This window comes from Leucoraja erinacea, chromosome 17 (genome assembly GCF_028641065.1).
Source record: "Leucoraja erinacea ecotype New England chromosome 17, Leri_hhj_1, whole genome shotgun sequence".
Lineage (NCBI taxonomy): Eukaryota > Metazoa > Chordata > Chondrichthyes > Rajiformes > Rajidae > Leucoraja > Leucoraja erinaceus.
This window is the reverse complement of record NC_073393.1, coordinates 13,864,313-13,877,993: the sequence shown is the minus strand read 5'-3', so window position 1 is coordinate 13,877,993 and position 13,681 is coordinate 13,864,313.

Sequence of the window (13,681 nt, the reverse complement as noted above, 5' to 3'; positions counted from 1 at the left end):
TTTCAATGTCCATGAGTGTTAGAATCATTTAGTGACATTTGTTTCAACACAGATTGCTTTGAAAGTCACCAAAGCTGAGACTTTGCCAACTATTGCGAGTTCCTGTATTGTCTTGAGCGCAGGTCATCCTGAGAGCTCATTTGGAGACTGTTGTTGCTGCTCAGACCACAACAGGAGTCTGGAATTCTTTGGGGGCCATGGGGGTAAATATTCTGAACCAGCTTGTGTAAGTACGAACATAGGGGAAGTGCTGGCAGCGATCCCAACCAACCAACCTTCCATTCATTTGTGTCGAAGCCTGGTGGCACTGGACATTTCACAATGACATTTCATGCAAGAAATTGGAAAAGTCCAATAGGCTTGGCCCTTTGAGTTTAATGCTCATTGTGGTTACAATCCCACTCACACTGTAGTATAAATAATATTGTCAAAAAATCATCTGGAAACATTACCACAATGGTTAGCATGGATAATTCATGAAGGCAAAGTGGTGGACCCTGAAGATTAGAGGCTGAGAGGGTGAACAGTGGATTAAGTTCTGACAGCAGTGAGATACCAGAAGTGGTGAGCATGATGATGCAAGTGAGACAAGTGGTGGAAATGAAAGTGGGAAGTTGGAATACGAGGAGAAAACATGATGTATTGACCACAAGGTGATGGACTTCGTGCTTGACAGCAGGATGTTCAGAAAGTGCTGACACCCTATGCTGGAGAAACTTGTTAGATTTTGACCGTGTGATGGACAACATTGCAAGTCTTTCCTCCAATGTTGTGTGGTAGGAAAAACCTTATAAGGTAACTGAAGAAAGATCACGGTGACTACCACAGCTGTGATATCTTAAGAATTGGCAGAATGTTTTGGTCAAAAATAAAATGTGACCAAATAAAAATAAATTATCTTACCACTGTACGTGAGATATAGAGAACCATTGAACCATTACACCAAAGAAATCTTAGCTAAATGACCAAAATTTATTAATACATCTTCATGATTTTGTGGGGCCAAACAATGTCATCACCTTTGTAATCTTATGTTTCTTTTTGTCCATTTATAGTTCCAGGTGCACACATTTATGTTATTGGAGAAATACGGTGCAGATGAATGGAATATGTCAGATAAGTGAGAATAACCCCTGGTTTATTGGAGGTATGCAGGTTAGTGGTGTGGGATGACAATAAAGGCTTTATCATACTGTGCAAGGGCTGTGAGCCGCCACCTTGGAGATAATGATATACTTTCCATACCTTTAAAACAAGAGTTCAAGAGTTTTATTACCATAGACCATATATGTACACAATAAATAAACAGATAAAGTGCAATAGACTGTTATTGTTCAGAGCTTAGACAAAAATGCTGGAGAAACTCAGTGGGTGCAACAGCATCTATGGAGCGAAGGATATAGGCAACGTTTTGGGCCGAAACCCTTCTTCAGACTTGATGGCGTGTCTAATAGCCTGATGGCTGTGGGGAAGAAGCTGTTCTTGAACCTGGGTGTTCCAGATTTCAAGCTTCTGTACCTTTTTCCTGATGGCAACGGAGAGATGAGTGTGTGGCCAGGATGGTGTAGGTCTTTGATGATGTTGACAGCCTTTTTGAGGCAGTGACTGCGATAGATCCCTTCGATGGTGGGGAGGTCAGAGCCGATGATGGACTGGGCAGTGGTCACAACTTTCTGCATTATTTTCCGCTCCTGGATGTTCAAGTTGCCGAACCAAGCCACGATGCAGCCAGTCAGTATGCTCTCTACTGTGCACCAGTAGAAGTTCGAGAGAGTCGTCCTTGACATATCGACTTTCCATAATCTTCTCGGGAAGTAGAGGCGTTGATGTGCCTTCTTTATAATTGCATCAGTGTGCTGGGAAAGATATTCGGAAATATGCACACACAGGAATTTGAAGATTCTTGACCCTTTCCACCATTGTCCCGTTGATATAAACGGGATTGTGGCTGCATGGTGGCGCAGCGGTAGTGTTGCTGCCTTACAGAGTCAGACACTCGGGTTCGATCCTGACTACGGGTGCTGCCAGCATGGAATTTATACATTTTCCCTGTGACCATGTGGGTTTTCTCCGGGTACTCCAGTTTTTTCCCCACACTCCAAAGATGCACATGTTTGTTGGTTAATTGGCTCTGGTAAAAAAATTGTAAATTATCCCTAGTGTGTGTGTGTGACTAACCTAGTTAGTGGTGCCAACTGTATCTCCAAACTGAACTAAACTAAATATGCCATAATTTGGCTCTTCGTGTGGCTTAAGACACAAAGTCAGCTCCTTACAATTTTAATCATTTGACAATGTCTTAGATAGGAGAAAGGTTTGGTGTTTTCTGGATTCTGAGAGCAAGACAACAATGCTTGACAAAATTAATGATGACTGGCAGCATAAAACTATCATTCGAAGAAAAGGGCAAGTGTGGCTAATGTGTTAAACAATTCTCATGTTGTGGAAGAATTAGACAGGCTGCAGCATAGAAGATCCTCTTTGAACAGCTTGTTTTAGTTCACATGTTTAATTGAAACTTCAGGGTGAAAGTGTTTTTAAAGGATGGCATAGTGACACAGCTGGTAGAGCTACTGACTCACAGCGCCAGAGACCCGGGTTCAATCCTGACCTCGAGTGATGTCAGTGTGAAATTTGCACGTTCTCCGTGTGACCCCGTGGGTCCTCCAGTTCCCTCCCACATCCCAAAGACCCGCGTGTTTGCAGGTTAATTGGTCTCTGGAAAATGGACCCTAATGTGTAGGGAGTGGATGAGAAGATGGGATAACATGGAACTAGTGTGAACGACTGATCGACCAAAGGACCTGCTTCCATGCGGTGTCTAAACTAAACTAAAATAAAATAAAATTGTCCATGCTTGCATTTCCTATTTTCTTTTCACTTTTGGTTCAAATCCACTAATTCTACCTTGGTTAATAGAAAGTTTCCATTTCGTGTTTGCTCTGAGGATTATACATGAAATACATTCACCTTGGCTTAACCCAGTTCTTCAAATGTGTGGGTCCGCACCAAAATTAATTTCCATTTGGTACAAAAGTTGCACTGTGCCAAATTGTGTATTATAATAACAAACAGTGGATAAGCAGCCATCTTAATCAGTACCTAGTTACCACCCTATACAGTTCCCTCCATCTCTGGTTCACAGTGACTATAATGCACACCCTTTACATATTGCACTAGTCACTCTCCTCGGTTACTTCAACAGCACCTCCCACACCTGTGACCATCGGCACCAAGAGATGGTCAGTTGTTTGTCAGCATAGACTTGCTGTGCTTTATTTCTCGATGACTCGCCACGAATGTTGCATTGCAACTCCGCCACCTGCAGGTTCCCCACCAAGTCCCTTACCATCTGACTTGGAAATACATTGTTGGTCCTTTATCTCTGGGTCAAATTCCTGAACCCCTAACCTAACAGCACTTTCAATGTAAGGGCGCCTGTGTTCCGTACGAAAGCAGCTCACGGACACTTTCTTAAGAGCAATTGGTGCGGGGCAGCCAATGTGGGCATCGTCAACAGTGCTCCTATCCCAAAGAGGAATGAGGGTTCCGCTCCTCAGTGTTGCTACTCCGTGTCGTGACGAGCACAACTTTCCCCACCATCCCTCTAAAATCAACATCTGTTTCAACAGCCCTTGGTGTCACTGATCTGGATGCAAGAGTTTGAATCATGATTAACCTCCAGGAGGCTGTTGTCGGAGGGACATGTTAACATGATCTGGCGTTGAAAGCCAAAAGTTATTGGCAAGGGGTCGATGACAGAGGAAGAAGCAGCGGAAGGTTGATGAAGATGATGGAGCAATGAGGAAAGGCCAGGGCCACATGGGGTCGAGAGATGGCAGCAGTGATCAGTCCCTGTGGCATCTCTTTACAGTGTACCAGCTGCATCCAGCTAAACAGGGATTTTGTATTGTTCCTTTGAAAGTAATCAAATTCTTGCTGTCATCTGGTATCGCGGAGCCAGCGCTTGGGGAGGCCCATTGGGGACTTGTTACGATGATCTAGGGAGCGAAATACAGATGTAATGCTTGACAACATCCTTCAAATAAGAATAGTGCCAAAAAAAAAGTACAAAGTTTACATTCAACGTGTGAGACCAAGTTCTCTCTCATTGTACAGGTGCGCCTGAGTTGATAGTTAGACCTCCCTGCCAGAGCCTACATCCGCTTTTGAAAATCAAAAAATGCTGGAAATCTGAGAAAAATAAAAAACTGCAGAATCTTATTGGATCAGGCAGCATCTGTGGAAAGAAAAACAGTTACAGATCAGAGACCCTTCAATAGGTCTCTGATGAACTGAAACATATGCTTTGTTTCTTTTTCCACAAATGCCTCCCGACCTGTTGAGTATTTCCAGCATTTTCTGGGGGTTTTTAAATAAGCGAGTTCGGTATCTCGATAAACGCAAGGAATCATGGGATTTGTCAAAGGTCATTCAGGATTTTTTTTAAAGCGAACGCAACGCTGTCTAAATTGTTAACTATTCTACCAAAGAATTAATCTAGAATTCTGTCAACATAATAACTTGCTTTCTTGTTCTACTGTTCACACACTACTTACACAGTCCCAGTTCTAGTTCAGTTCATTAATTTGCAATTATTTGATATTCAAAAAGTTAATTTATTATTTTCATTTAATCAATGTGTTTGCTACTGGAATAAGAAAATATTACTGTATCAGTGTGATGTGGGTTGATGGTTTACCTACAGACAGTGAGACTGTGCCATTAAGTCAAAGATGCATCTCTGAGGAAAACTGAGTACAGGGTTGGCTCTGTGAAGGAGCCACCAATTCGATATAAGACACTTAACTGCAAAATGCCTGCCCTTTAGTATTGGAATAGATTGAGTGGAGCGTCTATGCTGTTCAAGATTGCGGTGGTTGCGGTGTATTTCCCCAGCCATCTCACCCAGTACATGTTGACCAGCACCGTTCGCCAGCCCCTTGCTAGCAGAAGCACTTTGTGCAGGTGTTACCCGAAGCCCAAAGGTTTTGGGGAGGTTCTGCGTTCGGATCCGGCACACAGCGAACTAGCCAGATCAGATCAGTCCAGGTTGCCAAGAGGCCACAGGGCGGATTTTAATGGGTCGTTATTAAACTGTTTCGTCTGTGTGGCATCGCCAGCTCTTCTCTCTCCCAGATCCCCCACCCCAACTGTCGACAAAGTCTGACTGAGAAAATGCTGTCACTCATATTACGTACTGTCTCCGTGTTTGTCAACTCGCTGGGGCGGGCGGTGTCTCCTTCAAAGAGAGCGAGAACAGGTCCCGTCACCTAGGGAGTTGCGACCCACTCCTGAGTGAAGCCTCTAGTTTTGCTTCGGTTCAAATGGCTGCAAATTCTCATAATTATCACCGCCCGGTCACCCGGACCCGGCTCCCAACTGTGTGCCGACAGACTGGAACCAACAGCAGAGGGTAAAGCCACAGCATCTTTATTTAAGCCAACCCACCTCAAAAGTTTAACCAGCCTGTTCACATCCAATCTGAACTTTCCAACCTACATTCTACAGAATCCACACAGCATATTCTCCTAGTTTCCTTCAATCCAGGAAGGTTTTTTAGATGGGAATGCAAGGACCGTCTCAAATTGATTGACCACAGAACTTGTAATTCGTGTAAATCAATATCGAATTTGAATGTCTGTGACTCGGGCTGATGCCAGGGATTTGATAATTGACAGGTCCGTTCCAGGCATTCTTGCATTTTCAAGGCTGGTGCTGCATTGAGTCAATAATTTAAATATATACGATTGTGGATTTGTGCAGCCTGCAGTTCGCTGTGGCCTACTGCTGACATATTTGACAGATACATTTATTTACAAATCTCATTGAAATGAATACGCCGGTCCTTACACGGACATAGTGAATGACCCTTGACCTGGGCATGTGCAGTTGTAATACCGAACTCGCTTATTTCAAGCTTTTGTTTTCTCTTGCATGAATGTGCTTATGAGTGTTTGCAATAAGCATGTCTTCAGTAGGCAGAAGGAAGACACAGTACGTCAGATTGTGAGGAAGTTACGAACGGCCGTCAAATCCTCCTCTGTGGGACCAGGCAATAGGAAGGTTGCAGGTGGCAACATCTCCCAGTAAATACCTACATCAGAGGTTTTAGATGGCATCAGGTGAGAGGGGCTGGATCACACATTAAGGGTAAATGTGCTCTTTAACTTATGATCACAGCTATGCTCACTGATCTTCATTGATTCTGGACTTTCTGATGCATGAAATCATATATTTTTGCTTTAGAGGGGGCACTGTGGTGCAGTGGTAGGGTGGCTGCCTTACAGCGCCAGAGACCAAGGTTCGATCCTGTCTACAGTTGCTGTCTGCACGGAGTTTGAACGTTCTCCATGTGACCATGTGTGTTTTCTCTGGGTGCTCCAGTTTTCTAAGATATCCAAGGATGTACTCTCCAAAGATGTACAGATTTGTTGGTTAATTGGCTTCTGTAAAAAATTGTAAATTGTCCCCAGTGTGTGTGGGATAGTGCTAGTGTATGGGGCGATTGCTGGTCGGTGCAGACTCAGTGGGCTGAAGGGACTGTTTCCACGCTGTATCTCTAAAGTCTAAAGGACACTGAATAAGAGATATCCTGTAATGCAAAATACCTTTTAGACAAGTATTTGCCAACCCTAACGGCTCAGTGTTGTTTGTTGGAAGTTACTGTGAGATTAAGGAGGTGTCAGTGTCACACTACATTTTCAGTTGATCAAACTGGGCTGGAGGTACTAGTGCTACAAATAATGCTCCTTGAATTCTAGAGAGGGGCAACAATAAAAAAATCTAGCAACCATGGAGAAAAGTACATGAATGGGCAGGGATATTCTGGACAAGGAGAGAAGCTGGCGGAGATATCTTGTCGTCTCATCGGCTCACACTTTCTGTCAAGCCGTATCCAAGTTTCCTCGTTGGAAACGTAAGAGAGGAAATGGGCAGTCATTAGGTGATGTTTAGTTTAGAGATGCAGCGTGGAAACAGGCCCTTCTGCCCACCGAGGCCGCACCAACTACCAATCCCCGTACACTAACGTACACGCACTAGGGACAATTTACAATTGTACCAAGCCAATTAACCTGCAAACCTGTACGTCTTTGGAGTGTAGGAGGAAACCAGAGCAGCCGGAGAAATCCTGCGCAGATCACGGGTAGAACATACGGACTCCATACAGGCAAGCACCCATGGTCAGGATCGAACCCGGGTCTCTGGCACGGTAAGGCAGCAACTCAACCGTTTGTGCCATGGAGCCGCTCAACATGATTATGTTGAATTATCCCTTCAGAGAGGATGTTAGAAAGGGCAGTCCTCAACAGGAGTCCTTGTACTTAATGTTCCTTCATTCACCCAAATTTGTATTAATCCAAAGTGCTGGAGCAACTCAGCGAGTCTGGCATCAACTTGGCAGGGAACGGACAGCCTATGTTTTGGGTCGGCACTCTTCACTACTTTGTGTTTTGCTCAAGATTCCAATATCTGCAGTCTCCAGTGTCTCTATTGAGTTAATCTAAAATAAGGCAATTGTAATTCCGCATTCAAGGGTCAAACACAGCACTCATGACAACATTCATACTTTTCAATTCCAATTTAGATTTAAAGCTTCACTCCCACGGGCTCAGTGTGTAAAAAAAGCCCAGCAACTTCACAGGCCGAACACTCGATTTCCTGCAGCACGTACAGGCCTTGTTGCTATTTAGCCGGATCAACACCTTTTTTTGGTTGAACTTCTAAAACACCCTGACTGTTCACAGCCTACTTACCAAAACGAATCACCCACACACTCATAGATACACAAGCCATCTTTTCCAGCATGACTCAAAAACATAACACTATTCTCATTTCAAACAATCTCCATTTACTCTGTAGATCAATAGTGCTTTATTTGTCACATGGGGTGGGAGATTGCAACCTCCATGTGGTCCACACTGTATCGACTAGTGCAATCAACCCAACCTGCGCAAACAAGATCAAATAGAACAAGTTGACCTACAACTTTAGGCTGTGCAGGCCATACGCAAGAAGATGTCGCATATGTAACTGCACAGTTAAATTCTTTTAGCATACATTACACATGCTGACGCTGACATTTTTGACGCTGATATTCAAAGTCCAAAGTCCGGGTCGGCATGCTCGCTCAATGCACAGGAGCAGTTCCCACGAACCGATGTCCCTCTCCTCTCCTGGCCATCTTTGTGTCCTGTGGGCGCCTCTTGCAGCCTACCTTGAAGGCGCTGGAAGCATTAACCCGGCTCACCCTCCTACCGGCCCACAGATGTAACACAAAGGAGCAAGTGACAAATTCAGATTGATAACTATGTGGTCATTTGAACAGATTCCCTTTGTTTTGCAGTTCACTTGTTTGGCTTCTCGGTACTTTGTTAGTCATGTGCCCAGGCCTTCATCTGCACACATTTTTATTCCTTGGCTTCCTTTGTGGTTCCTTCTATGTTACTACTTCCTCCTCAACACTGGAGAATTCACATGACCCTGACTGCCCTCACTTCCTTGTATTACAAGATCACCATATTCGTTTGTTGGCTTGAATTTTGCTTGGTCATTTCCTCCTCCGACTGATTCCCACACTTCTATGCTACAATTTCATCTTTCTGCTTTTAATACTTACCATCAGCTTTGCATCAGAGAACGTAGGGGAGGAGGGTGAAAAGGCAATATCTCTTTTTAGGTAAAACATATCATCACCTACAGAGGGTAAAATATCTACTTGGTGGAACATGTCCGTTCAGTCCATGGGTGGTGATTTAATTTCCAGGTTTAAGTCAACATCATTCTATTAAAATGTACCCCAATCATGCTCAGTGCGACTAATTTTCTGAAAAATAAATACAGAATGTTGGCTACTCAGCAGGTCAGATAGCATCAGGAAAAACAAAACACATTTACCATTACAGGTTGATGATCTTTATATCTGAACTGGCCATCAATGGCACTAACTGGAAAGATTGAATGCTGAAACATTAACTCTGTTTCAGGATGGATACCCGTGACAGAGTTGGAAAGGAGATTTTTTTTCCAGACCTGCTGAGCATTTCCAGCAGTTTCTGCATTTATTTCAGATTTTTGGCATCTACGTTTGTTTGACTTTCAATAATTAGGGATGTGCAGACATTGCGATTTGCACCCACATTCATAAAGGAATCTTGCACTAAATGTAATACCCTTACCATGCATCTGTACACTGTGCATGGCTCGATTGTAATCATAGAGTGTTCTTCTGCTGACTGGTTAGCACACAGTAAAAGCTTTTCTCTGTGCCTTGGCACTCGTGACAATAAACTAACCTGAACTGAAGAAAGAATTTATTGAAGATAGACACATGATGCTGGAGTAACTGCTGGGACAGGCTGCATTTCTGGATAGAAGGAATGGGTGACGTTTTTGGTGGAGACCCTTCTTTATTGCATTGATTATGCAAAGGAGCAGCAGGACAATGGAAGGGATGATAACAGCAGATCCAGGAAAACAAGGAATGCACTCCACAGAGAAGAAAATAGTTGGAGAGATAACAGAGGTAGTAACTCCAGCAGCAGGCAACCATGTTTCGGATAACCAGACAGGTAGGTAGGTAGGTAGGTGGGTGGGGTAGGTAGAGGGGTGTATGTGCGCACGTGTGTGTGTGTGTGTGTGTGTTTGTGTCTTCAACTTTTTTGGTTTATTATATTGTTTACAGAGTACTATGTTTACACATTCTGTTCTGTTGCAAGTAAAAGTTTCATTGTTGTTTTGGACATATGACAATAAAATAATCTTGACTTGATTCTTAACTGGAAATTCTTTCAATAAATGGGAGGGAGAAAGCCAGCACACCGGTGCAGGTGGTACAACCGCAGCCTCGCAGCACCTGGCTGCAATTCTGACCTCCGATGTTGCCCGTGTAGTGTTTGCATGCTTTCCACAAGCCATTCGTGGATTTATTCTGCTGGCTTTGGCTTCCTCCCACCTTCTAATCTAAAGAAATGCAGATTTGTTAGGTCAATTGGCTGCTGCTAATTGTCCTCAGCATGCAGGCAAGCGGCAGAATCTATGGGGAATTAACAATAAAATATGGGGAGAATAAAAGTAGAATTAACATGGTTGAGGTTTAACACTGGCTCAGTGGGTCGATGGGACAGTTTCTGTGATGCATGACATCAAATCCTGGGTTTAAGGCAACATAATTCTATTAAAATTTATTCCATTCATGCTTAGAGGGACTAATTTCCTGAAAATAAATAAATAAATGGATAGATATTGGGTACTCAGCAGGTTCAGTAGCATCAGGAAAAAAGAAATTAACATTGCAGGTTCTCGTCGTGAAACGTCACCCATTCCTTCTCTCCAGAGACGCTGCTGCCTGTCCCACTGAGTTACTCCAGCTTTGTATCTATGTTCAGTTTAAACCAGCATCTGCAGTTCCTTGCTGCACAAATGCACAGCCCATCCTATCCAGCACTTTAACTCCCCCTCCCATTCCCAATCTGACTTTTCTGTCCTGGGCGTCCTCCATTATCGTAGCGAGGCCCAGTGCAAATTGGAGGAACAACATCTCATATTTCACTTGGGCAGCTCATACCCCAGCGGTATGAACATTGACTTCTCCAACTTCAAATAGCCCTTGCTTTCCCTCTCTCCATCCCTCTCCTTCCCAGCTCTCCCACCAGTCTTACTGTCTCCGACTACATGCTATCTGTCCCGCCCACTCCCCTAACATCAGTCTGAAGGGTCTTGGCCCGAAATGTCACCCATTCCTTCTCTCCAGAGATGCTGCCTGACCCGCTGAGTTACTCCAGCATTTCGTCTCTACTGTCCTATTAATATGTAAATAAATGTAGTACCACTCCTACACTACCATTCCGCACTGTCTATTATATATCTTGCTTTTAATAATGCCACTGTTGAAGTGTTTGTGCTACTGTTCGGTTTCAGCCAATTTCTCACTCTGTCATTCCACATTTTCTTAAATGTAATAAACCTTCATTCTTATTTTCTTATTAACTATTTGACATTTCAAATAAGATTTCTATTTATTCATGGGCAGAATACTTTGATACTGGATCCATTCCCCTCTAAATATTTGGTATTATTGTTTCATTTGATAATGTTGTCTTCCTTGTACTCTAAATTGGTTCTTTTAATATCACTAAAATGTACTGTTATTCTTATAAGCAGCTTTGTTCTGATTTTTCACTTCTTGTTACCATTTCCAAAATATTCTCTTTTAAAAACAAAAATCACTTTATTATCCAAAACCAGGCCAAATGTTTGTATGGGTGGTTACACAAAAAAGCTGGAGAAACTCAGCGGGTGCAGCAGCATCTATGGAGCGAAGGAAATAGGCAACGTTTCGGGCCGAAACCCTTCTTCAGACTGATCGGGGGCGGGGGTGGGCGGGACAAGAAAGGAAAAAGGAGGAGGAGCCCGAAGGTTGGAGGATGGGAGGAGACAGCAGGGGGACTGAGGAAGGGGAGGAGACAGCAAGGACTAACAAAATTGGGAGAATTCGATGTTCATGCCCCCAGGATGCAGACTCCCCAAACGGAATATGAGGTGCTGTTCCTCCAATTTCCGGTGCTGCTCGCTGTCGCCATGGAGGAGACCCAGGACAGAGAGGTCGGGTTCTGCTGAGCCACCGGGAGGTCAGCTTGGTTATGCGGACCGAGCGGAGGTTTACCGATATAGATCTGCTGACATCTAGAGCAGCGGACGCAATAGATGAGGTTGGAAGAGATGCAGGTAAACCTCTGTCGCACCTGGAACGATTGCTTTGATCCCTGAACGGAGTCGAGGGGGGAGGTAAAGGGACAAGTGTTGGATCTCTTGCGGTTGCAAGGGAAAGTGCCCGGGGAGGGGGTGGTACGAGAGGGAAGGGAAGAACAAGGGAGTTATGGAGAAGGCAGATATGGGGGGAGATGGGAAATGTGGCGAGTGGTGGGGTCACGTTGGAGGTGGCGAAACTGACGGAGGATTACTTTTTGTATGTGACGGCTGGTGGGGTGAAAGGTGAGGACTAGGGGGACTCGGCCCTTGTTGCAGATGGGCAAAAGAGCAGTGTTTATGGAACAGACCCTGGTGCAGCTCATTGTGGAGGAGGGGACAGTCTGGGTTTCTTTCTTTTTATATAGAACCCAAGGCACAGGGTCAGTTTGGTCAACCAACTTCATAAAGCCTTGTACAGAGCAAAAGGAATTAACATTTGGTTGCACTTGTGTGCATTATATAGAACCCAAGCACAGTTAAATATTATCGCTAAGTGAAGAATAAAGGAGTGTTATATTTTCATATGAACAATGGTGCCAAGGTCAACATTTACAGTACACCACTAATGGTCTCTGAACTAAGGTGGCGTTGTAGACCTTTCGACTTTACACTTCAGAGATACAGTGTGGAAACAGGCCTTTCGGCCCACGCCGACCAGCGATCACTCTATACACTACACACTAGGGACAATTTACAATTTTTACTGAAGCCAACAAACCTACAAACCTGTACTTCTTCGGAGTGTTGGAGGAAACCAGAGCACCTGGAGAAAGCCAATGCGGGCACAGGGAGAATGTGCAAATTCCGTACAGAGCACCCGTAGTCAGGATTGAACCTTGGTCTCTGGCACTGCAAGGCAGCAACTCTACCGCTGCGCCACCGTGCCGCCTAATGTCTGGAGTCGCGTAGAAACAAGACTGGGGAAGAGTGACAGATTTCCTTCTACAAAGGGCATCGGCGAGCCATGTAAATTGCAATGATCCAGTAATTTCAGTTATTAGTGCTAGTTTTTTTAATTCCAGATTTATCATTTGAATTTAAGTTCCCCAGTGCCCTCGAGGGATTTGAACTTCAGTTCAATGATGTATGTTGCTGGATGGCAGCCTAATACTGTGATACAACATTACTATACTTTCTATGACTGGATAGAAAGAATGGGGTTACAAACTGACGATTGAACAGTCCAAGCGTGAACCAGCAGAGAAAAGATTGCCCATGTTCCACAGAATACTGTCAACAAGACAAATTGGACCAAGCTGCAATTTAATAGACCAACATTTATTTTCTTTTATGAAATCTTGTATTACAGGTAAAGAAAAAGGTATCCAAAACACGTTTTCCCACTTTTGAGTAGAAGATACAAATGGGTATGTTCGGGACATTTCCTTAATGTTATCCATCAGGTTCTCCAGGCAAAATTATTTTGTGCAACCCCTACTTTACAATAGTCATTTCGCCATCAGAGAATTGGACTGACTGGATCCCTGTTACTGACCTAGAGCTTGAAAGAGAATATTCCAAATATTCACAGGTGGACAATTAAAAATAGTCTGAGAGTCTCCAGTGAGGTAGATAGTAGCTCAGGACCGTTTCCTAGTTGTTGATAGGATGGTTCAGTTGCCTCCTATCAGCTGTGGCCAAACGGGATCTACAGGTCGCCTCGAAGCCAGCGCTTCCAAAAGGTGAACATGCTTGTAAAAGTGCACCAAAACATGCCCTGGTCTTTGTGCACTCATACTCTCATGCCCGACAGACTACCGGTTTACACTTGCACCAACAATGAACAAGGTTTCAGTATTCAAAGCAGTGCACAGTGGTGGAGCTGATAGAGCTGCCGCCTCACAGCGTCAGCGACCACCAGTGTTCAATCCCGACCTCAGGTGCTGTCTGCGTGGAGTGTGCATATTCTCCAGGTCACCACATAAATTCC